This window comes from Pleurodeles waltl, chromosome 1_2, assembly GCF_031143425.1.
Source record: "Pleurodeles waltl isolate 20211129_DDA chromosome 1_2, aPleWal1.hap1.20221129, whole genome shotgun sequence".
NCBI classification, from domain to species: Eukaryota; Metazoa; Chordata; class Amphibia; order Caudata; family Salamandridae; genus Pleurodeles; species Pleurodeles waltl.
In genome coordinates, this window is record NC_090437.1 from 187,251,830 (window position 1) to 187,268,520 (window position 16,691).

Sequence of the window (16,691 nt, forward strand, 5' to 3'; positions counted from 1 at the left end):
TGCTGATAGAATGGAAGTGCTTCCTGTTTTGATAGAGTTGTTCACTGGCTTGTGGTGGTACTAATGCAATATGGGTGCCATCAATAGCTCCAACCACATGTGGGAGGTGACCATTTCCATAGAAGTTAACCTTCACATTGGCTAAATCTGCATGTCTGGGGAACCTTGTATAGTTGTCAATGTCTTTCATCATTGCTGATAGCACATCTTCAAATACACCACTGAACACAGGTTGTGACACCAGATATAGCTACTGTATATTTAAAAGATCATTTGACCAGAAAGTGTAATACTGCTATGAGTCTCACAATAGGTGGTATACATGTTGGATTAGTGTTTTGAGGCTCAAGATCAGGCTCCGACTATGTAAATCTTCTATTGTTTGCATATTCAGATGAAACATCTTTACAACATCTCTTTTTCCATGGTCTGAAGGTCAGAAAATGGGCACTACACCGGAGGTTATTGTCTTCTTCCCCTTCCAGGGCATCTATGTGTGGAATCAAATAAATTGGAGCATTGGTCACACTGTCCAGAGTAACATATATTATTTGCAAGCCACATTAAAAAACATTACACAGATTTCACATCACCCTTATCTACTACTCAAAATCAGCGATAATCCCCATTGTGGTCTACACATGTGTCTACAACATATATGTGCACATTATACACCTACCTGTTTCTCATGAGCACCTTGATATTGTAAAGTTTGATTTGGTCTCCCAAAATACAGTGACAAGCGGTGAAAAGTGCACGTGGTTATATGGCGTTTATGCCCAGTAATGCACTATGCTGATTAATGTGTAGAAAAAATGACAGATCAATGTAGTACCTATGTAAACATGTAAACGTGGTGACGCATTTGCCAGTCACCTACACTGTAGTTTCGACAGCTAAATTGGCAGATTCCTGACCTCATATATTGGACTTTTGGAAGACTCTGCCACTGCGGAAGTTGACCGTGCTCTGGGCAGTTTCATCCATGGCAGAGATAGCCATAGGCTAAACTTTTGACTGTGATGGTTGCAGGCCAATGGCTGTGCCCATCTACGCTGATGACCGCATACGTGGCCTACATTTACGCAGTGGTTTGAAATATAACTAATTTGCCTCCTGACACTGCTGCCATCTACATCTGTTCTACTTTAGCTGCTGTCGGCCACCTTTGGGAGCAATCGTGCCAGGCCAAGTGTGCAACAAGACCCCTGCCTTCTCTCCAGAGGAGCTGGAGAAACTTGTTGAAGTAATCCTTCCTCTGTATGGTAGCTTTATGGCTCACCAGAGAAAGAAGTAACTATCTCACATACATATTTGACTCTGTTCAACACCATCCTTTCTCACAGGCTACAATGTGCCTCTGAGTTCCAGAGAGATGTTTAGATTACTGCTGTTACACTTTTGTGGTCCATACATAGGATGACAATGTAATAGATTGTGGAGCACTGGGGTGTGATGTGTGATAAGCCCTAGATCCTCCTTCTGTTGCAGTCACATATCTATGCAAGTATATGTTTCAATGTACCTATGATATATTTATTGATCAGACGATGATAACTGAGAAACTAAAAATGCATTTTCATTACACCATGAGCTGTGTATGTATACTGTTAGAAGCAATTGAGGAGGATGTTAGCTATGTATACAGATCCACATCTCACTCAGCTCAGATCATGCCTTGGCAACCGTTGTCTGAGAGCTAGCTAAACCTCCCTGACCCCTTCGGAGTGCCACACAACCTTGAGCTCATGTGTAGGATTGCCACAACATCTACTGCTATGTATTGAAGTGATGGAAATGTGATGCTCATGTGGGTTCAGTATGCTCAGCCTGCAGAGAGCAAAACCTGCCAAAAAGATTTGCCCATTAGTGGCCATGGCCCAGGTTGGTGCAGAGTTATGCAGAGTTACTGTAGCTATACAAATGATGCACAGGGTAATCTCCCTGAATACCTGCAGATCATTGGATGTCTGCAAAATGAGTCTTCTGAACCAATAGTAGTCCTGAATGCTTTTATATAGACTACATTTCAAATGGTGACTGAGGTAACCCCCTGACTTGGTACATCTTTCTATTGACCCACATTGTCAATGTGTGACATTTACTAATGACAGGCCCCTTACTCCAAATGTTCTGTTGTCTCATTTCCATAAGTCATGCTTGCACTGTACAGGCCTATTGCACAAGTGACTGGTACTAGGTGCATGCTGATGTGCTTTGCCTATTGTCCTTATGACTAGGAACACAGCAGAGTCCAAGTCCACTACTTAATTACTGTCTTGAGCAAACACATGGCTGAGTACAGTGATTAATCTGCTCAGTTTGTGTGATGTTGTTGGTGATATCTGTACCAAACAGGCCACTTGTCTTCAGTGTGATGGTACCTCACTACTGTGTCTCATGTGATGGTGGCCATTTTACATGTGACATAGCATACAGTGCACTTTGGGTGCAGTCACTGGGCAATACTTACTCTTAGTAAGGGAGGGGTGTACAGTTACATGAGTTAGCAAACATCACTGGTGCCATCAGTATCTGTGCCTACATGTTGGCATGTGTACCTTTTGGGGTATCATTTACACTACTGTTTCACACATGATCAACATATCTTCACAGGATGATGTCTGATTCCATCAGATTCCATCACATACGTGTGTGTAAGCCAAGCTGGATTGGAAAATAGTTATATGTGATGGGTATACAGTCCATGTGGTACCACAGACAGGAGTGTGTAAACATTGGCTGGTGGATCACACTTGCCCTAAGCCACTACTCAATGTCATTAGTCAGTTCCAATTTTTGAAGCAATGAAGGACATGCCAGGTAGACCTGCAGCAATTCCTCCCAATGTGAATTTCCATATAGAGTCAATCTATAGTGGACACTCCCTAGTGGTGGCAGAACACACAGGACATGTTCCTATACCATCCTTGTCGGACACCCACACCACCATCTCAACCGTCCCTGTTGCTCTCCATCCAGTTGGTAGGGTCTGTTTCAGGGACCTCACCCATGCCCCTGTTACACCCGCTATCCTGAGTGAGGGGGCTATCGACTTCCTGAAAAACTGCTCTGTGGGTCAGACACCGCTACTGAATGCCATCCAGTTGCAGGGCAGCCATCTGCAACAGATGGTGAACTACCTGGAAGTTCCACAGTGTTATGTCTGTCCTACAGAAATCTTTTCAGGCCTGGCCTCCTCCTACACAGCAGCCTTCCACCCATCACAAACTTCCACACCACCTCCTGTCTTCCCCATTCAATTTCTCTATTCCCATGCCTGTCCCAAGCACACTCACACATAAGCATGCATACACCTCAACATTCCCAAGCAGCACATGAAAATATAAACACCACAAAACATACAAGCACGCTACTACTCAGCAGACACTCACCCCTCACCAATACCACCCCAACATACTCCCAGACACCACACCCACAGACTCATCCACCATCCCAATATACCCCAGACACCCCACCCACAGTCCAATCCACCTTCCCCAACATACTCCCAGACACTATACCCACAGACCTAGCCACCATCCCAAACATACCACGGACACCATACCCACACACACAGACCCATCCAAAATCCCCAACATAGCCCCAGACACCTGACCTACAGACCCATCCGCTATCCCCAACATACCGTCAGGCTCAATACCACACCCACAGGCCCATCCACCATCCGAAACATACCCCCAGAGACCATACCCACATACACAAACCCATTCACTATCCCCAACATACCCACAGACCCATCTACCACCTCAAGCATTCCCCCAGACATCACACCTACACTGACAGACCCATCCACCACCCCCAGCATAACAATCACGCCACATCACACACCACCAAAAAATGCAAATGTCCACACCCACCCACACAACAGACACCTACACAAAACAAACAGCAGCACCATTGCCCTTACCCCTGCCAAGACCACCCCCATTCCCAAAGTCAAAGGAACCTCCCCTGTGAAACCTCATCCCCCAAAGTCAGGCCCTCCACTACACACACTAAACCCACCCATCCCAAAACCGACCCTCCCCTCCCAAATTATATCATTGAGGTGGCCGGACTGCCCACTAGATGCCCCTTCCTGGAATGGCTCCCATGACAGTGTTATGAGAGTCAGGTTTAGTAGCATAGGAGTGTGCTGGACCACATATTATATTATTGGACTGGCCATCGGCATTTACAGTACTATATGCGTTTATTGTTTTCAATAAAAAAATTAATTTGCTAGTTTTAGTACACATTAGTACTGCCATCACGTTTCTACCATTTTGATGTTCATGGATACTTTGGGATGTATGACTACAGTTGTGTTTATTTCACCATGACTGAAGATTCATTTGATGTGGTTGGTATAATCGGACCTTGGAACCAGTGCTGGAGTCACTCAGGAGAAGGGGAAATGTTCAATGGATGGATATGTGGTGTAATCCAATAGGGACTGACATTGCACTGGGTTGTATTTCACATGGTAAGTTTTTCATCTTGGCTTGGCCAATGCCAACATCTATTGGGTTACATTTCTCACTATGATGTAGGTTGGATATTTGTTTAATGTGTGCAGGCTAGAGATGTGTTTCTCCGCGTATGGAGGGTGTTTAATTGTCATACCTTTGTATACATTTTAATGGACATGTGTCCAGTTTCATGTGTATACCTTAACCTACTTTATCAAATTATGTGACCAATGCTGTCACTGCTGTGTTTGCTTTTATGAAGAAATTACACATTTCCAACATATGCATGACACTTGGTTATACTATTGGTTGTCCCTGATATACTTCAAGACACAGGTCCTGCTCAAATAGAGGTTTAGAGGCATGTGCAAAGTGGATTTTAGCCCAGGGCACCAGACTTCCAGGGGTACCCCTGGTAGAGGCATAGCTATTCAGCAGGGAGTGTTTACATTGTCACCTTTGAATGTTTCTCACACTGATTATTTTGCATCCCATTTACCTAATATTACCTTTAAATGTGGGTGATATGTAAGAGTCCATTACAAAGATTTAGCAGAGGAGGTGTGTTTCAGTGTCATGACACACCCATAGAGATGTATCTTTGATATCACAACAGGCCATATCATGTACGCAATGTGAGGGTGTCCCTCAGATTAATAGCTGTGATATTGATGAGGAGGTGCTGTTGTGTGATTTAATACATATATCACTATTCCTGGTTATGGAAAGTGCACACATATCAACTTTTGTAGAGTGTGGCTGTGCAGTGTCGGTGCCCTGGCCAAAGATGGCACCATAGAGCTGTGAGTGGGTCATACATTGAGAACAACTCCAAACAGGAGTCAACAAAATGTTTTTGTGCCAGGGACCACAGACGCCTTGCCAGGTCCATGGCAGGGTATCTATTTGCTGTGGAGTTGATGGTAACAGGTAAATGTTTAGCGTAAGAAAGGTTTGGTCCACGGCTGTTTTGGTTTTGGGCATCATCAATCAGCAGAAGCAGCGGACGTACATGTACGATCAGCTTCATGGTGACAGGATGTGTGAAGCTCAGTACAGGTGAATTTCAGCCTTATATCTCTCCTTTTCTGTCAGCTCAGATGTGGTGGTTGGACCGTCACAGTCACGTTGGCGGTAAGGTGCTTCCTAATTGGTCCGGTGGTAACACTGGCAGTCTGCCCTCTAACAGACGCATTGGCCTATCTCGCTCCTGGCGTGGTCTAGATTTGCTGGTGGTGTAGACGGAACCCCAGTGATCTTTCGTATATGCAACTGCATGCAACGTAATATGGCGGTCGGACCGCCAACACTGTGGCAGTGTATCCGACAACACCACTATGGCAGTACCAAGACCGCCACACTCGTAATCAGGCCCTAAATCTCTTACATTTTTTAATGCATTGATAGAGACTTCTCCCTGGTTTTCACAACCAAACACAGAAAGGACAGTTTTGACCTCGTTAGAGAGACCAGAGATCAGGCAGATGCTACTGGGCCATGACAGTGTGGTTGGGATTATTTGCTTCTGGTGTCCTGGGGTCTGTCTGACTATGGCTCTGCAAACTGGGCCAAGTACACCTCTACACGTGATTCTTGGGGTAGCAATGGTGAGCAATCAATGACTTCTCAGGGAGGTAGTTTAGAGGTCAGAGACTCAGAACTCAACAGGCAACCAAAAGATACAATAATTCGTTGTCCAGAGCAGTGGTTGTCTAAATAAAAATATATCTACTCATATGTCACAGCAAATCAAAATACTTTGTACATTAACAGGGATTCAGCTAAAGGTTTCAGATTCCCATCTACACCCACTAGCCACCTGTCCTACCTTATATCAGTTGCTCTGCTATGGTAATAGCTACAGTAGCTAGCAGAGGAAAAGCAGAGATAAATGGATATAGGCAATAATCAGGAAAATGTGTGAATTCACTAAGCGACCATTATATCAGGCAACTCATTCATCAGATTGTTCAGGCCTTGGCTCAAAGAGTCCACACTAACAAACGTTAAGGCCATAATGGTAGGCTTAGATTTAAGATTTCAAGGTACAGTCTGACAGTTTTTTGATTTCAGAACCTGAGTTACCAATTTGCACAGCTTGGTGTGGTGCGTGATAGTGTGCTCATTAAGTTTGTACTGTTAGCTTCTTTTTCAGTGTTAGGATACAGTGGGCAGAAGCCTCACTCCTCACAAAGGGTGCTAGATGAATAGCGTGGCCATCCAGGTTTGCAGATGCACTTCTTTGGTAGTTGTTCCCTCCGGACCGGAGGCAGGTCATCCGCTGTGTAGGTGATGATGGTTCTCCCAGGATGTGTAGGGCAGGGGCAGTACAAGTTCCTCTGCGAATGCTAGAGGGACGAAAAATGCCACATAGTCTTGGTTGTAGTTTCTTCATGCAGTTTGCAGTGTGAACAACGCAGGGAGGCCAGGTGACTCCACATGACATGAGTTGTTGCAGGATTCAGTCCTGATTTAAGTCAGCTCTTCAGAATGATTCATATGCCCCATTTACAGCTGGGCTTCTTCTCCTCAACAGTCTTTTCTCCTGTAGGGTCAGGCACTCTAGTTCACTTTCTGGACACACTGACATGCTTCTAGCCACTAGGCAGAACTAGCAAGTTGTGCATACTTCAGGTGATGACCTCTGGAATACTGACTGTCAAGCAGGCAGCATCCCTGGATCTCAGAAGTTTTTGAGTATGTTGAAGAGCACTCCTTTTCTGGTCAAGACGAATTTGGATTCGGATAAAAATGGGAAGGTTTTGACCCCGCCTTTATAGTCAGTTTGTAGACAGGGAATGTAGATCCACAGTCTAGGCACCTGGAATGAGGTGTTAATGTATACACAATCTTTGAGCATGGTAGTGGTTCTTGCAGCATCTGCCGATGAGGCTGGCTCCAAGCAGGAACATCCAAAACATTAGCACAATGAAGAGTAATGGCTGTGCACCTGGTGTCATCAGCCTTCTTGAAGAAATAATCTGGAAAACACAAATAGGCGGGCACTGCTAAGAAAGTGCCTCATTCTGCACAATTGAATCTACTGACTCACCCACTCTCCTCTGCAATACACCAAATGTCACTGCAGAGGAAAAAGTAAATAGCAATTATCCACTATCAGGTCTTCATTGATGTTCTAAGGGTAGACCTACCGCCATTGTCCCTTACTTCAGTGCCTGAGTCTCCACCCCCTAGCTTTAGGAATATAGCAGTACACTTACACTGTCTGGGGAAGCTGCATCCACCTTCCATTTTGGGCCATGGTAAATGTAGGGCAGTTCAGGATAGATGCCACTGGTCCCAGCAATCATGCTGTCAACACAGATGGAGTCTTCTTGCCATTATGTGCCGTACATCCTACATCAATACATGCACTCGACACCGGTAATGTTCTTCAGCACCTTTGAGTGTACATGAAGCAAACCCAACAACTTTTCCTCAACACAATCAACGTGCAGCAAAACAGCCCCTAAACCTTTAAGACTACCATTAGTTGTCAAGATGGTTTTTCTTCTCATAACAAAATAACCCAGGGTAGACATTTTGCTTATACCGTCATTGTTAGTCTTAAACGCTAAATCACAATCTTCTGACCAATCAAACTTGTTCCCATTTTTTAGTAGGGACCGAATGGGGTGACCTACACTAGAAAATGTTTTAACAAATCTGAAGTAGAACTCCGCCAAGCCAAGGAAAGATCTTCCTTCATCTTTATCCTGCAGAGCTGGTGCTTTCAAGCTGCAATGAGCTAACTCAATTTTCAGTTTAATCACCTCAGCTGAAATGGTGTGACCCAAATAAAACATGGAAGTAACACAGAATTTACATTTATCTTTCTTTAGCTAAGGTCAATCTACTGCAAACTTATGTCAACATGCCATCATGTTCTTCTCATAAAGTAAAATATTGTCTTGAAAGAACACTATATTGGGTACACCCTCCAGCACTTTCTTCATCACTCTTTGGAAACATGCTGCAGGTGATGCCAAGCCACGTCATTCTCATAAACTGAAAGGCACCAAGAGGGGTGCAAATGATGTGAAGTGTCTGGAATCATCATGCAACTTTACTTGATGGTACACCAATGATAAGTCCATCACACTAAAAACACAGGCACCACCAAACATTGTCAAAGCTTCAGAGATGTTTGGAAGAGGCTAATAGTCAACCCACATATGTCTATTCAATCCCTAAGATCCACACACCTCCGGATTAGTTTGCCCCCATCCTTTGGTACAAACATCACTGGGGCCACCCACTCTGAGGACACTATTTCCTCAATAACACCCTCAGCTATAAGCTGATAAATCCCCTTCTTCAGAGGTTCCAACATGAGTTTGGAAACCCTCTTGACCTTATGTACACAGCATAACTCTTCAAGACAATCCTATGCTCAAAGTTTTTAAGGAGACCCACCTTTACACTAAATACTTAAAGAAATTGTAGCAATATATCTGACAATGTGTCTTATAGCGTTGCGTATGTGAGCGCACCTAATCCATGAAGGTGCCCCTCTTCTCTGACATTCACCTAATACCACTCCTGTAACATTTCCTTAATGATGTGCATTGTAGCTGAGATCAGCATTGCACTACTACATGCAATGCCATTGCCTTCCAAACTGCTAGGTTGTGTGCCATGTCTCGATTGATGTTCCCAGCCAAGGCAGGGCTTACACCGTGTCAGAACTGGCCCCGTAGTCATTGTACATACCTGCCAAGTCAATGCAGGTCAGACACAACTCCACTGAACCCACAGCTGTGAAACATGTCTCCTCCCATGCAACTTGTCACCAGTGTTAAGATGTTCTGTTGTCAAGAAGGCACAACACAAAGTATGCTTCTGGTAGGCTTAATTGATTAATCCTGTGCCCATTACACTCTAGCATCATGCATTCACTTCTAGAAGGATGGATTACATTCTAACCTGGGAATCAAAGAAGATCATAACACATTGGTTCAGATTTCTGTTCATTCCAGACTTCAAAATTTCCTCAAGACATCCATATGACATTTTGCATGTCTTTTGTTGACCCTCCTTACTTGTATCTGCAGAAGTCTGACTCTGCCACGTCCCATTGCTCAATTTTCCCTACTTTTAGAGCACTTGAGTTTAGCACACGCAAAATGGATTTTTACTTGGCAACATAACATGACATGTGGGTGTTTGTCTTCATCAATAATATATAATTTTTTGCTGCCACTGTGGCTGTCACAATATTATTTCTTCTACTGAGCCCATTTGATTTCTTCAGCAACCTTGGATTTTTGTGCGAATTGAAGACCCTCCACCTGTGTATTTTATTTAATCCATATGCTTTAGGCTTTGTTTCTGTTGTGCTCATTAATAAATGGTTCTCAAGGGTTCTTGGTCTCAGCTCACCAATTCTTGATCAGTTGCACTTCAGTTATCTCTCCTTGTGGGATCTACTTTATCACCATCTTCATTAGTATTTTAGCAAGTTAGTAAAAGCATGTCTCTGTTTCCTTCAGCATCACAGTAGCAGACACTGGTAGAGCTGCTTCCACCTGCAAAATTTTTTCCTGGTGGTCCTTTATTAGTATTATTATTATTATCAAGGAATTTTATATAGCAATGTGAAGGAACTCCTCCCCTCCCTTGATTGGTCTCCTTACTTGTTACAGGCACTCGACATCTGTCCTATTCATGGCGTCCTCCAGAGAAGTGGCAAAACCTAGAAAAAGAAAGCATGACAAGTCAATGGTGGGAAGGGATTGTGAAGCACATGAAAGTAACAGCGGACTTTCCTCAGCAGAGATAAAGGGGCGGCTCCAGTAACTTCAAAAGACCTGCTGATTGGGTATAAGTGTGGAAGAGGCAGAAACTGACGAGGAGTCGAGGAAGGAGAGGAGAGCAAAGCAGAGGTGAAAAGAGCAGAGCGGAAAGAAGAAAAGAGGAAGGTTGACGGCAGACCCTGGGAACGGGAGGCTGAAGCAAGGAATGTGGACACTGACGGTGAGGGCCCAGAGGCGGAGGAACAAGAGAGGCATGCTGACCAAGTGGAGCTGGACAAGGCAGCTGAAGTCTGGTTCGACGTGGAGGCTGAGACACCATCAAAGACACTGCTACAACCCGCCACAGTTCCGGAGGGCTGTGGCTTGGGTGGTGAGTGTGCAGGGCAGAGTGGAGGAAGCAAACACAACAACGTTTTCCTCAACACAATCAACCTGCAGCAAAACAGCCCCTAGACCCTTGAGACTAGCATTAGTTGTCAAGATGTTTTTTCTTTGCGCAACAAAATAACCCAGGGTCTACATTTTGCTTATACCTTCCTTGATAGTCTTAAAAGCTATATCACAATCTTCTGACCAATCAAACTTGTTCTCCTTTTTGAGTAGGGACCGAATGGGGTGACCGAAACTAGAAAATGTTTTAACAAATCTGAAGTAGAACTCCACCAACCCAAAGAAAGCTCTTACTCACATCAAAATAACCCAGGAAAGACATTTTGCTTATACCTCCCTTGATATTCTTAAAAGCTAAATTAAATCACAAAGGAATGCTTGCACAGAAGGGTGGTAAAATGAGGCACAGATAGAGAAGCTAACGGTGTCCTCACTAAGAACAACCCTCTCCATTAGTATCACTAAATTGGTTGCTCTAGAGGGCCAGTTTTTTCAATAATATTTGACCAGTTTGATTTCTTTTCTTTTTGTACATACCTACCAAAGGAGTCTCCTCAAGTGGAATAGGTCACTATCACCCGGTTTTCACAACACTTTGCAGGAGAGAACAAAATAGAGTGAAGTCAAACATCGCACAGCAAAGGTGAACTGGTGATGGGAATTAGTGTAGAAAAGGGGGAAACACAAAATTTACCGTGCTGTTTCTTTTTTTGTTTTCTCCTGGGTGCTCTGGTGGCTGTAGTTTATCCTGGTGACCTGTGGGAAAGAAAGTAAAGAATAATAATTCCTACGCCTGTCAAGACGGTGAGGAAGACATCACTCTCAACCACCTGATCTAAGGATCCTGTTTGCAGTTATGCACCTTCAGTTTGAGGGATCCAGATATGTTTTTCCTTTCACTGTATTGCCTAAATAATCAATAAAAACCAACACCATTCATCAAACTACCAAGCCTCCAAAGCCATATTTTCACCCATCCCTCCTGCAAGTACTTAGCTACTACCCACTTGTGGTTTCTCAGGGCTAAGAATGACAGGTCCGGTCTATCCAAGTCTTGCTAACTCACAAACAACCAGGTCTTCCGCTGTCTTTGAAAGATCATAAGCAAACGACAACTTCTCAAAGGTTGTGGAAGGGTGTTCAACAGCTTGGGGCCCTAATATGCAAAAGACCAGCCTCCAATACATGTGCATTTAGTTCTAGAGACATCGCACAGGGAAAGATTGCTGGAGCAAAGGGGACGGGCCGGTTGATGAGATCTAGCAAATTCATGAAGATATAGTGAGCCAACCCCAGATCTTGCTCTGTGCACATTATACAAGGTTTTAAAGTGAATTTACTTCTTTGTCGTCAGCCAGTGGAGCTCCCGGAAGAGGCAAGAGGCTGAGGTTCTCTCCAGGAGTATATAGAGCATGCTTGCTGCCAAGCTCAGACCACTTGCAACCATCTGATGGAGGCTTTATCCACCCCCAGATAAAGCATGTTGCCGTGATCCTGTATTAAAATAATGAATGCCTGGATAACCATCCTTTGAGCTGGGAATGGAAGAAGCGTGATGATTTTCTGCAGCCATTTCTGGACTGCAAAATAGGTAGCTGCCACCTTTGCCATGTGAGGCTTCATGGTGACTTTGTCATCCAGCAGGAAGCCAAGGTTCTTGACCTTGGTGGCTGGTTCTGGCAGAGGACCCAGAATTGTCGGCCAATGTTTGGAACGCCAAAGTGACGGGTTCTTCCCCAGCACCAGTACCCCTTTGTAGTTGCAGTTGCACACTGGGCAGTTAGCTACAGCTGCCCTTCTTCAGCGTACTGCTCTGGGAAAAGGGGACCGCTAAGTAAGTTCTCGTAGCACCAGCTCACTCAACTCTTGTGGAAGGACTATGGCTTAGAAGTTCATATCTTCCTGCGGTGCAAATGCAATCCTCTGGTCCGTTCTTCACCCTCTGTTACCAGTACCACTTCACAAGTATAGACTCTTTCGTACTCCTTAGTTTAGGGCAAGTCTTCCTCCGGCTTTAGCGCTGGTAGCGCCTGGTCTTTTTAGGCGCCTCCTCATGACCTCCTTATCCACTAATTCTCTCACTACTGATGACGCAGAAACGAAGGTTTTACATTTATTAGCGCATAAACGTAGTGCCGCAATAATCAAGTGTGACTTTAACCGAACTAATAAAGATTGTACGGGGACAAATGTGCCCTCAGAGTAGTTCGCCAGCATTTATAAGCGTGCTTTATATAACGTGATGTATTAGAATTGTACTAATCTGACATAACCGTAAACGTGTGCCATGATTTGCTTGTTTGAAATGTTTTAACTTAGCATAACTTTAGTGGAGGCTTCGGCCTAGTTGCCTTGTCTCACGGTTTAGATGCTCGTGTTTTTCTAATGTGCTAATAAAACGTGTATTCTTGCTTGAAGCTGTACTTTTTCAGTGAGATCGGTTCACATGCTTATCTTTAAGGTTTCGTGCCAGCCTGGCATCTTCTTCTTTGCTCCAAGGTCAATCTGCAGGTGCAGACAATGGAAGCTCTGAAAGTGAGTTAATTGGTAAAATATGTTGCAACTTACGTTCCCGACTCCAAGGATAATGTATGCCTAGGTAGAAGCTTGTAAATTGTTGTTTTTGATTGGACAATTTGAAGCCAACCTATGAACCCTCCAATGGAAGACCCTACTGGATTTGAACTGTTGTTTATTTAAACCTGGTGCACAAGAAGAAAGCAGCCATTAGCCATTAGCCATTAGCCATTGGCCATTACCCGCCATTTGCAGGACATTGCAGCCATTATGGCCCATCTTGCCGACCTCGTCATTTTGCCATCTTCTACGATGCCAATTGATGTTCGACGCCATTTTGAATGAGACTTTGATGCTTTCTCTAATCGAGAGAAAGAGACTTTAAGTAATTCTCGTCCTAGAGACTTTAACTTCGATTTGCCCCTTTGCATGAAGTAGTAGTTTTGTCCTTTTATCTTGCCGCTGTGAGGCAATTGCCCCGTCCACCCTGCCCCTTTGCCCCCGTCCCATGCTGATCGAAACCGGTACCCGTGAGACGAAGACTTCCTTGAATGCTGATTGAATTTGGTAAATATGAAAGGAAAATGTACAATTGCATTGTGTTTCTTTTTAGGTAACCAACTGCTGATTTTTGATAAGAGCCCTAGTTAGGAGTTTTCCAAATCAATGTTGCTAAATTGTTTTTGCATGAAGTCCCACATGCAGATGCTAATTTGAGGTTAGATGAGGATTCATTTGTTGCATGATGCAATTTGAGACCTTGTTATGCTGACTAATGTATGCAATTAGCCCATTACAGATTATAGTTTTAGTGGTTTGCGTTGCTATTATCGAATGCATTGTTATTCAAATGCTGCATAGATTGCATCTTTTTCGCCGTTATGGACAGCTATTAATGTTCATTTACATATATCATTTGGTGTTGAGACACATTTATATCGTGCTAGCTTTGTTAATATAGGGAAATAAATTCATTAACTTTGAATGAACTGGTGTGGTTATTCATGGCCGAAAGGTCATGGTTCGCCAAAATGTTTTCTGGATTAATTGTGAAGTGTTATGTTGATCAGGGCATTGCTTATGTTCGTTATTGATTATTGATTTGATTAAATTGACTAATCTCGGGTGAAGAGAGCCCCACTTGGTCAAAAGATTCATCGACCCAAGAGCGTCCAAATACAGGTAATTTATTAGGACGGAACGCTCTATCAGTAGATGGTAGCAGAGGACGGTTTCGCCCTTTGGGACCCCACTCGAGAGGTAATGGTTTCGCCCTTTGTGACCCCACTCGAGAGGTAACGGTTTCGCCCTTTGGGACCCCACTCGAGAGGTAACGGTTTCGCCCTTTGGGACCCCGCTCGAGAGGTAACGGTTGCGCTCTTTGAGACCCCACTCGAGAGGTATATGGTGTTGAATTAGATTTTTCTTGGGTAAAACAGATTGAGAGAATGATGATGCCCTAAGTCCCCCGCGACTTTCCCGGGATCTCGGAGCTTGCGAATGGAGAGAATGGAGGTGTGAAATCGGCATTGGCGGTACTAGTGACGGTATGAGTGAAGTCAGGGTTTTGCGCTTGCACAGCTTATTGCCGCAGATTGTTTGAAAAGGTTGCGAGGATTTTAGAGAATAGCGGAGGTGCGACTCCGAGTGTGAGAGTAGGGAAGTCGTCGAACTTCATGTGCATGTGGCGCTTTGTGCAGAAAAAGGTCCACGTGGTTGTTGTTGTTGAGACGGGCCCTGCGAGGTCAAGAGACTCCGGAGTATGTTGAAAAGTGTATGAGACACTTGTTTTATGTTGTGGTCTGGTCGGTTTAATAGGTTGACCGGGCGTGGTCAACGAGTCGGTACGTGTGTTAAGGGAGTGAAAGAAAACTTCGACTTCGGGCTTTGACAAATTCTAAGTGCACTAGAATAGATCACTGACAAGTTGAGAGCAGAATCTGCGGGTCAGATTTTGCTTGCGAAAGTGGGGACCGAGAAAGATGGAATAACTGCCGAGGCTAGTGAAAAATCCCTAAGGTCCTGAAGCGATTGTGTTACCCTTCCTGTAGTAAACCGACAGATCTGTTTTATTATTATTTGGTTGCTCGCGATACATGCCAGAAGTTGTTACGAGAGGAGCTGAGTGAAGGAGGACTAGCCGCGAGGCTTTGTCAGCCGCAGTGTGTGTAAGTGTGACGTCACTAGGAGCCGCGCTGGGATAGGTTGGTTGCAGAGAAGGGTCGCGCACGGATTGGACGCAGTCCGTGGGGCTCGATTGGAAGGGGAAAGGCAAGTGAAGAGTATTCCGGGAAATAAAGTCACTTATTGATTACAAATTTTGTGAAATAAAAGACGAGAAAATGAAATTTTTTAAAGCATTAAAGAGTGCGATGAAGGGGGAGTCTTACATTAAAGCGAGCGTAGGAGAGGAGACGCCACCCGAAGGTACACCAGCTTACATTGTAATGGAGGAAAAGGGGGTAGCTCCGTGCCTTTGGCTAAAGCAATGGCACAAGCTGACAGAGAGACATGGGAGCGTAGCGTTCCCGATCCATGGGACATTCAATATAAGGATCCTAGAGAATTTGAGATTCGCGATGTACGACATGAAGGTACCTCCAAGGCCAGCACAGTTTGAGGCTCTAGCGATTTGGGAACTAATGGCTAGACAGCAACAGCAAAAGAAGTTTGAGACCAGGATAAGAAAGGTAGAAAAGGCACTAGCGGACGCTAGGTGGGATAATGCACAGAAGGTGTGGAGGTCAGATATATTGCAGGGGATAAAATTGTTTCCCGCAATTGCTAAGGAAGAAGAGGCGACAGGCAAGAAAGCTACCTGTAAGACAAACAGGAGGTGTTCCAAAGATAGAGAGGACGAGGAAAAGTTAAGGAGAGAAGACGAGTCAGAGGATGAGGAGTTCATCATGCAATTGCTGAACGACCGTCCACCACCTTATGCAGAGAGTGAACAAGGCCCAAGTACCAGTTCTGCCCCTCCGGCACCGGTACAGAATAATGAAACTCCGAATTCAGAAACGCCATCGGGATCTAAGGACCCGAGTTTACTGTTCACCCCGCAGATACCGCAGGTTAGGAGAATATATCCAGATGTGCCTATATTGAAAACAGCAGAAAATTATCAGCCGCAGGTCCCAAGGTACTACAGCAGTGACAACAGTACGGGAATGATTCTAGATCCAACCGTAATGGGAGTACAGAATGGTCGCAACCCAACATTGGCACAAGCTGAATCAACCCAGTTTTTGATGCCTCAAAAGCAGATGCAGGGGGGAACCGCACATGCTCAGATGACGGGGAGTCAGACGGGCATGCCGGCAATGATGACCCATAGTGTGGGAATGAACATGCCTCAGAACCTGGGGAATGGACAGAACCCAGATGCGATATCCCTACCCATTACTGTAGGTCCACCGGTACCTTTGTACATTCAGCCTAACTCAGGTATGAGCGGTCAAGGATCAATGGTGCAGAATGGGACGGAAAGGAGGTGCATAGAAAACACTCCAGAGACAACTCCGATAGCGGCTCAGCCGACTGGATCTGGGTCCTT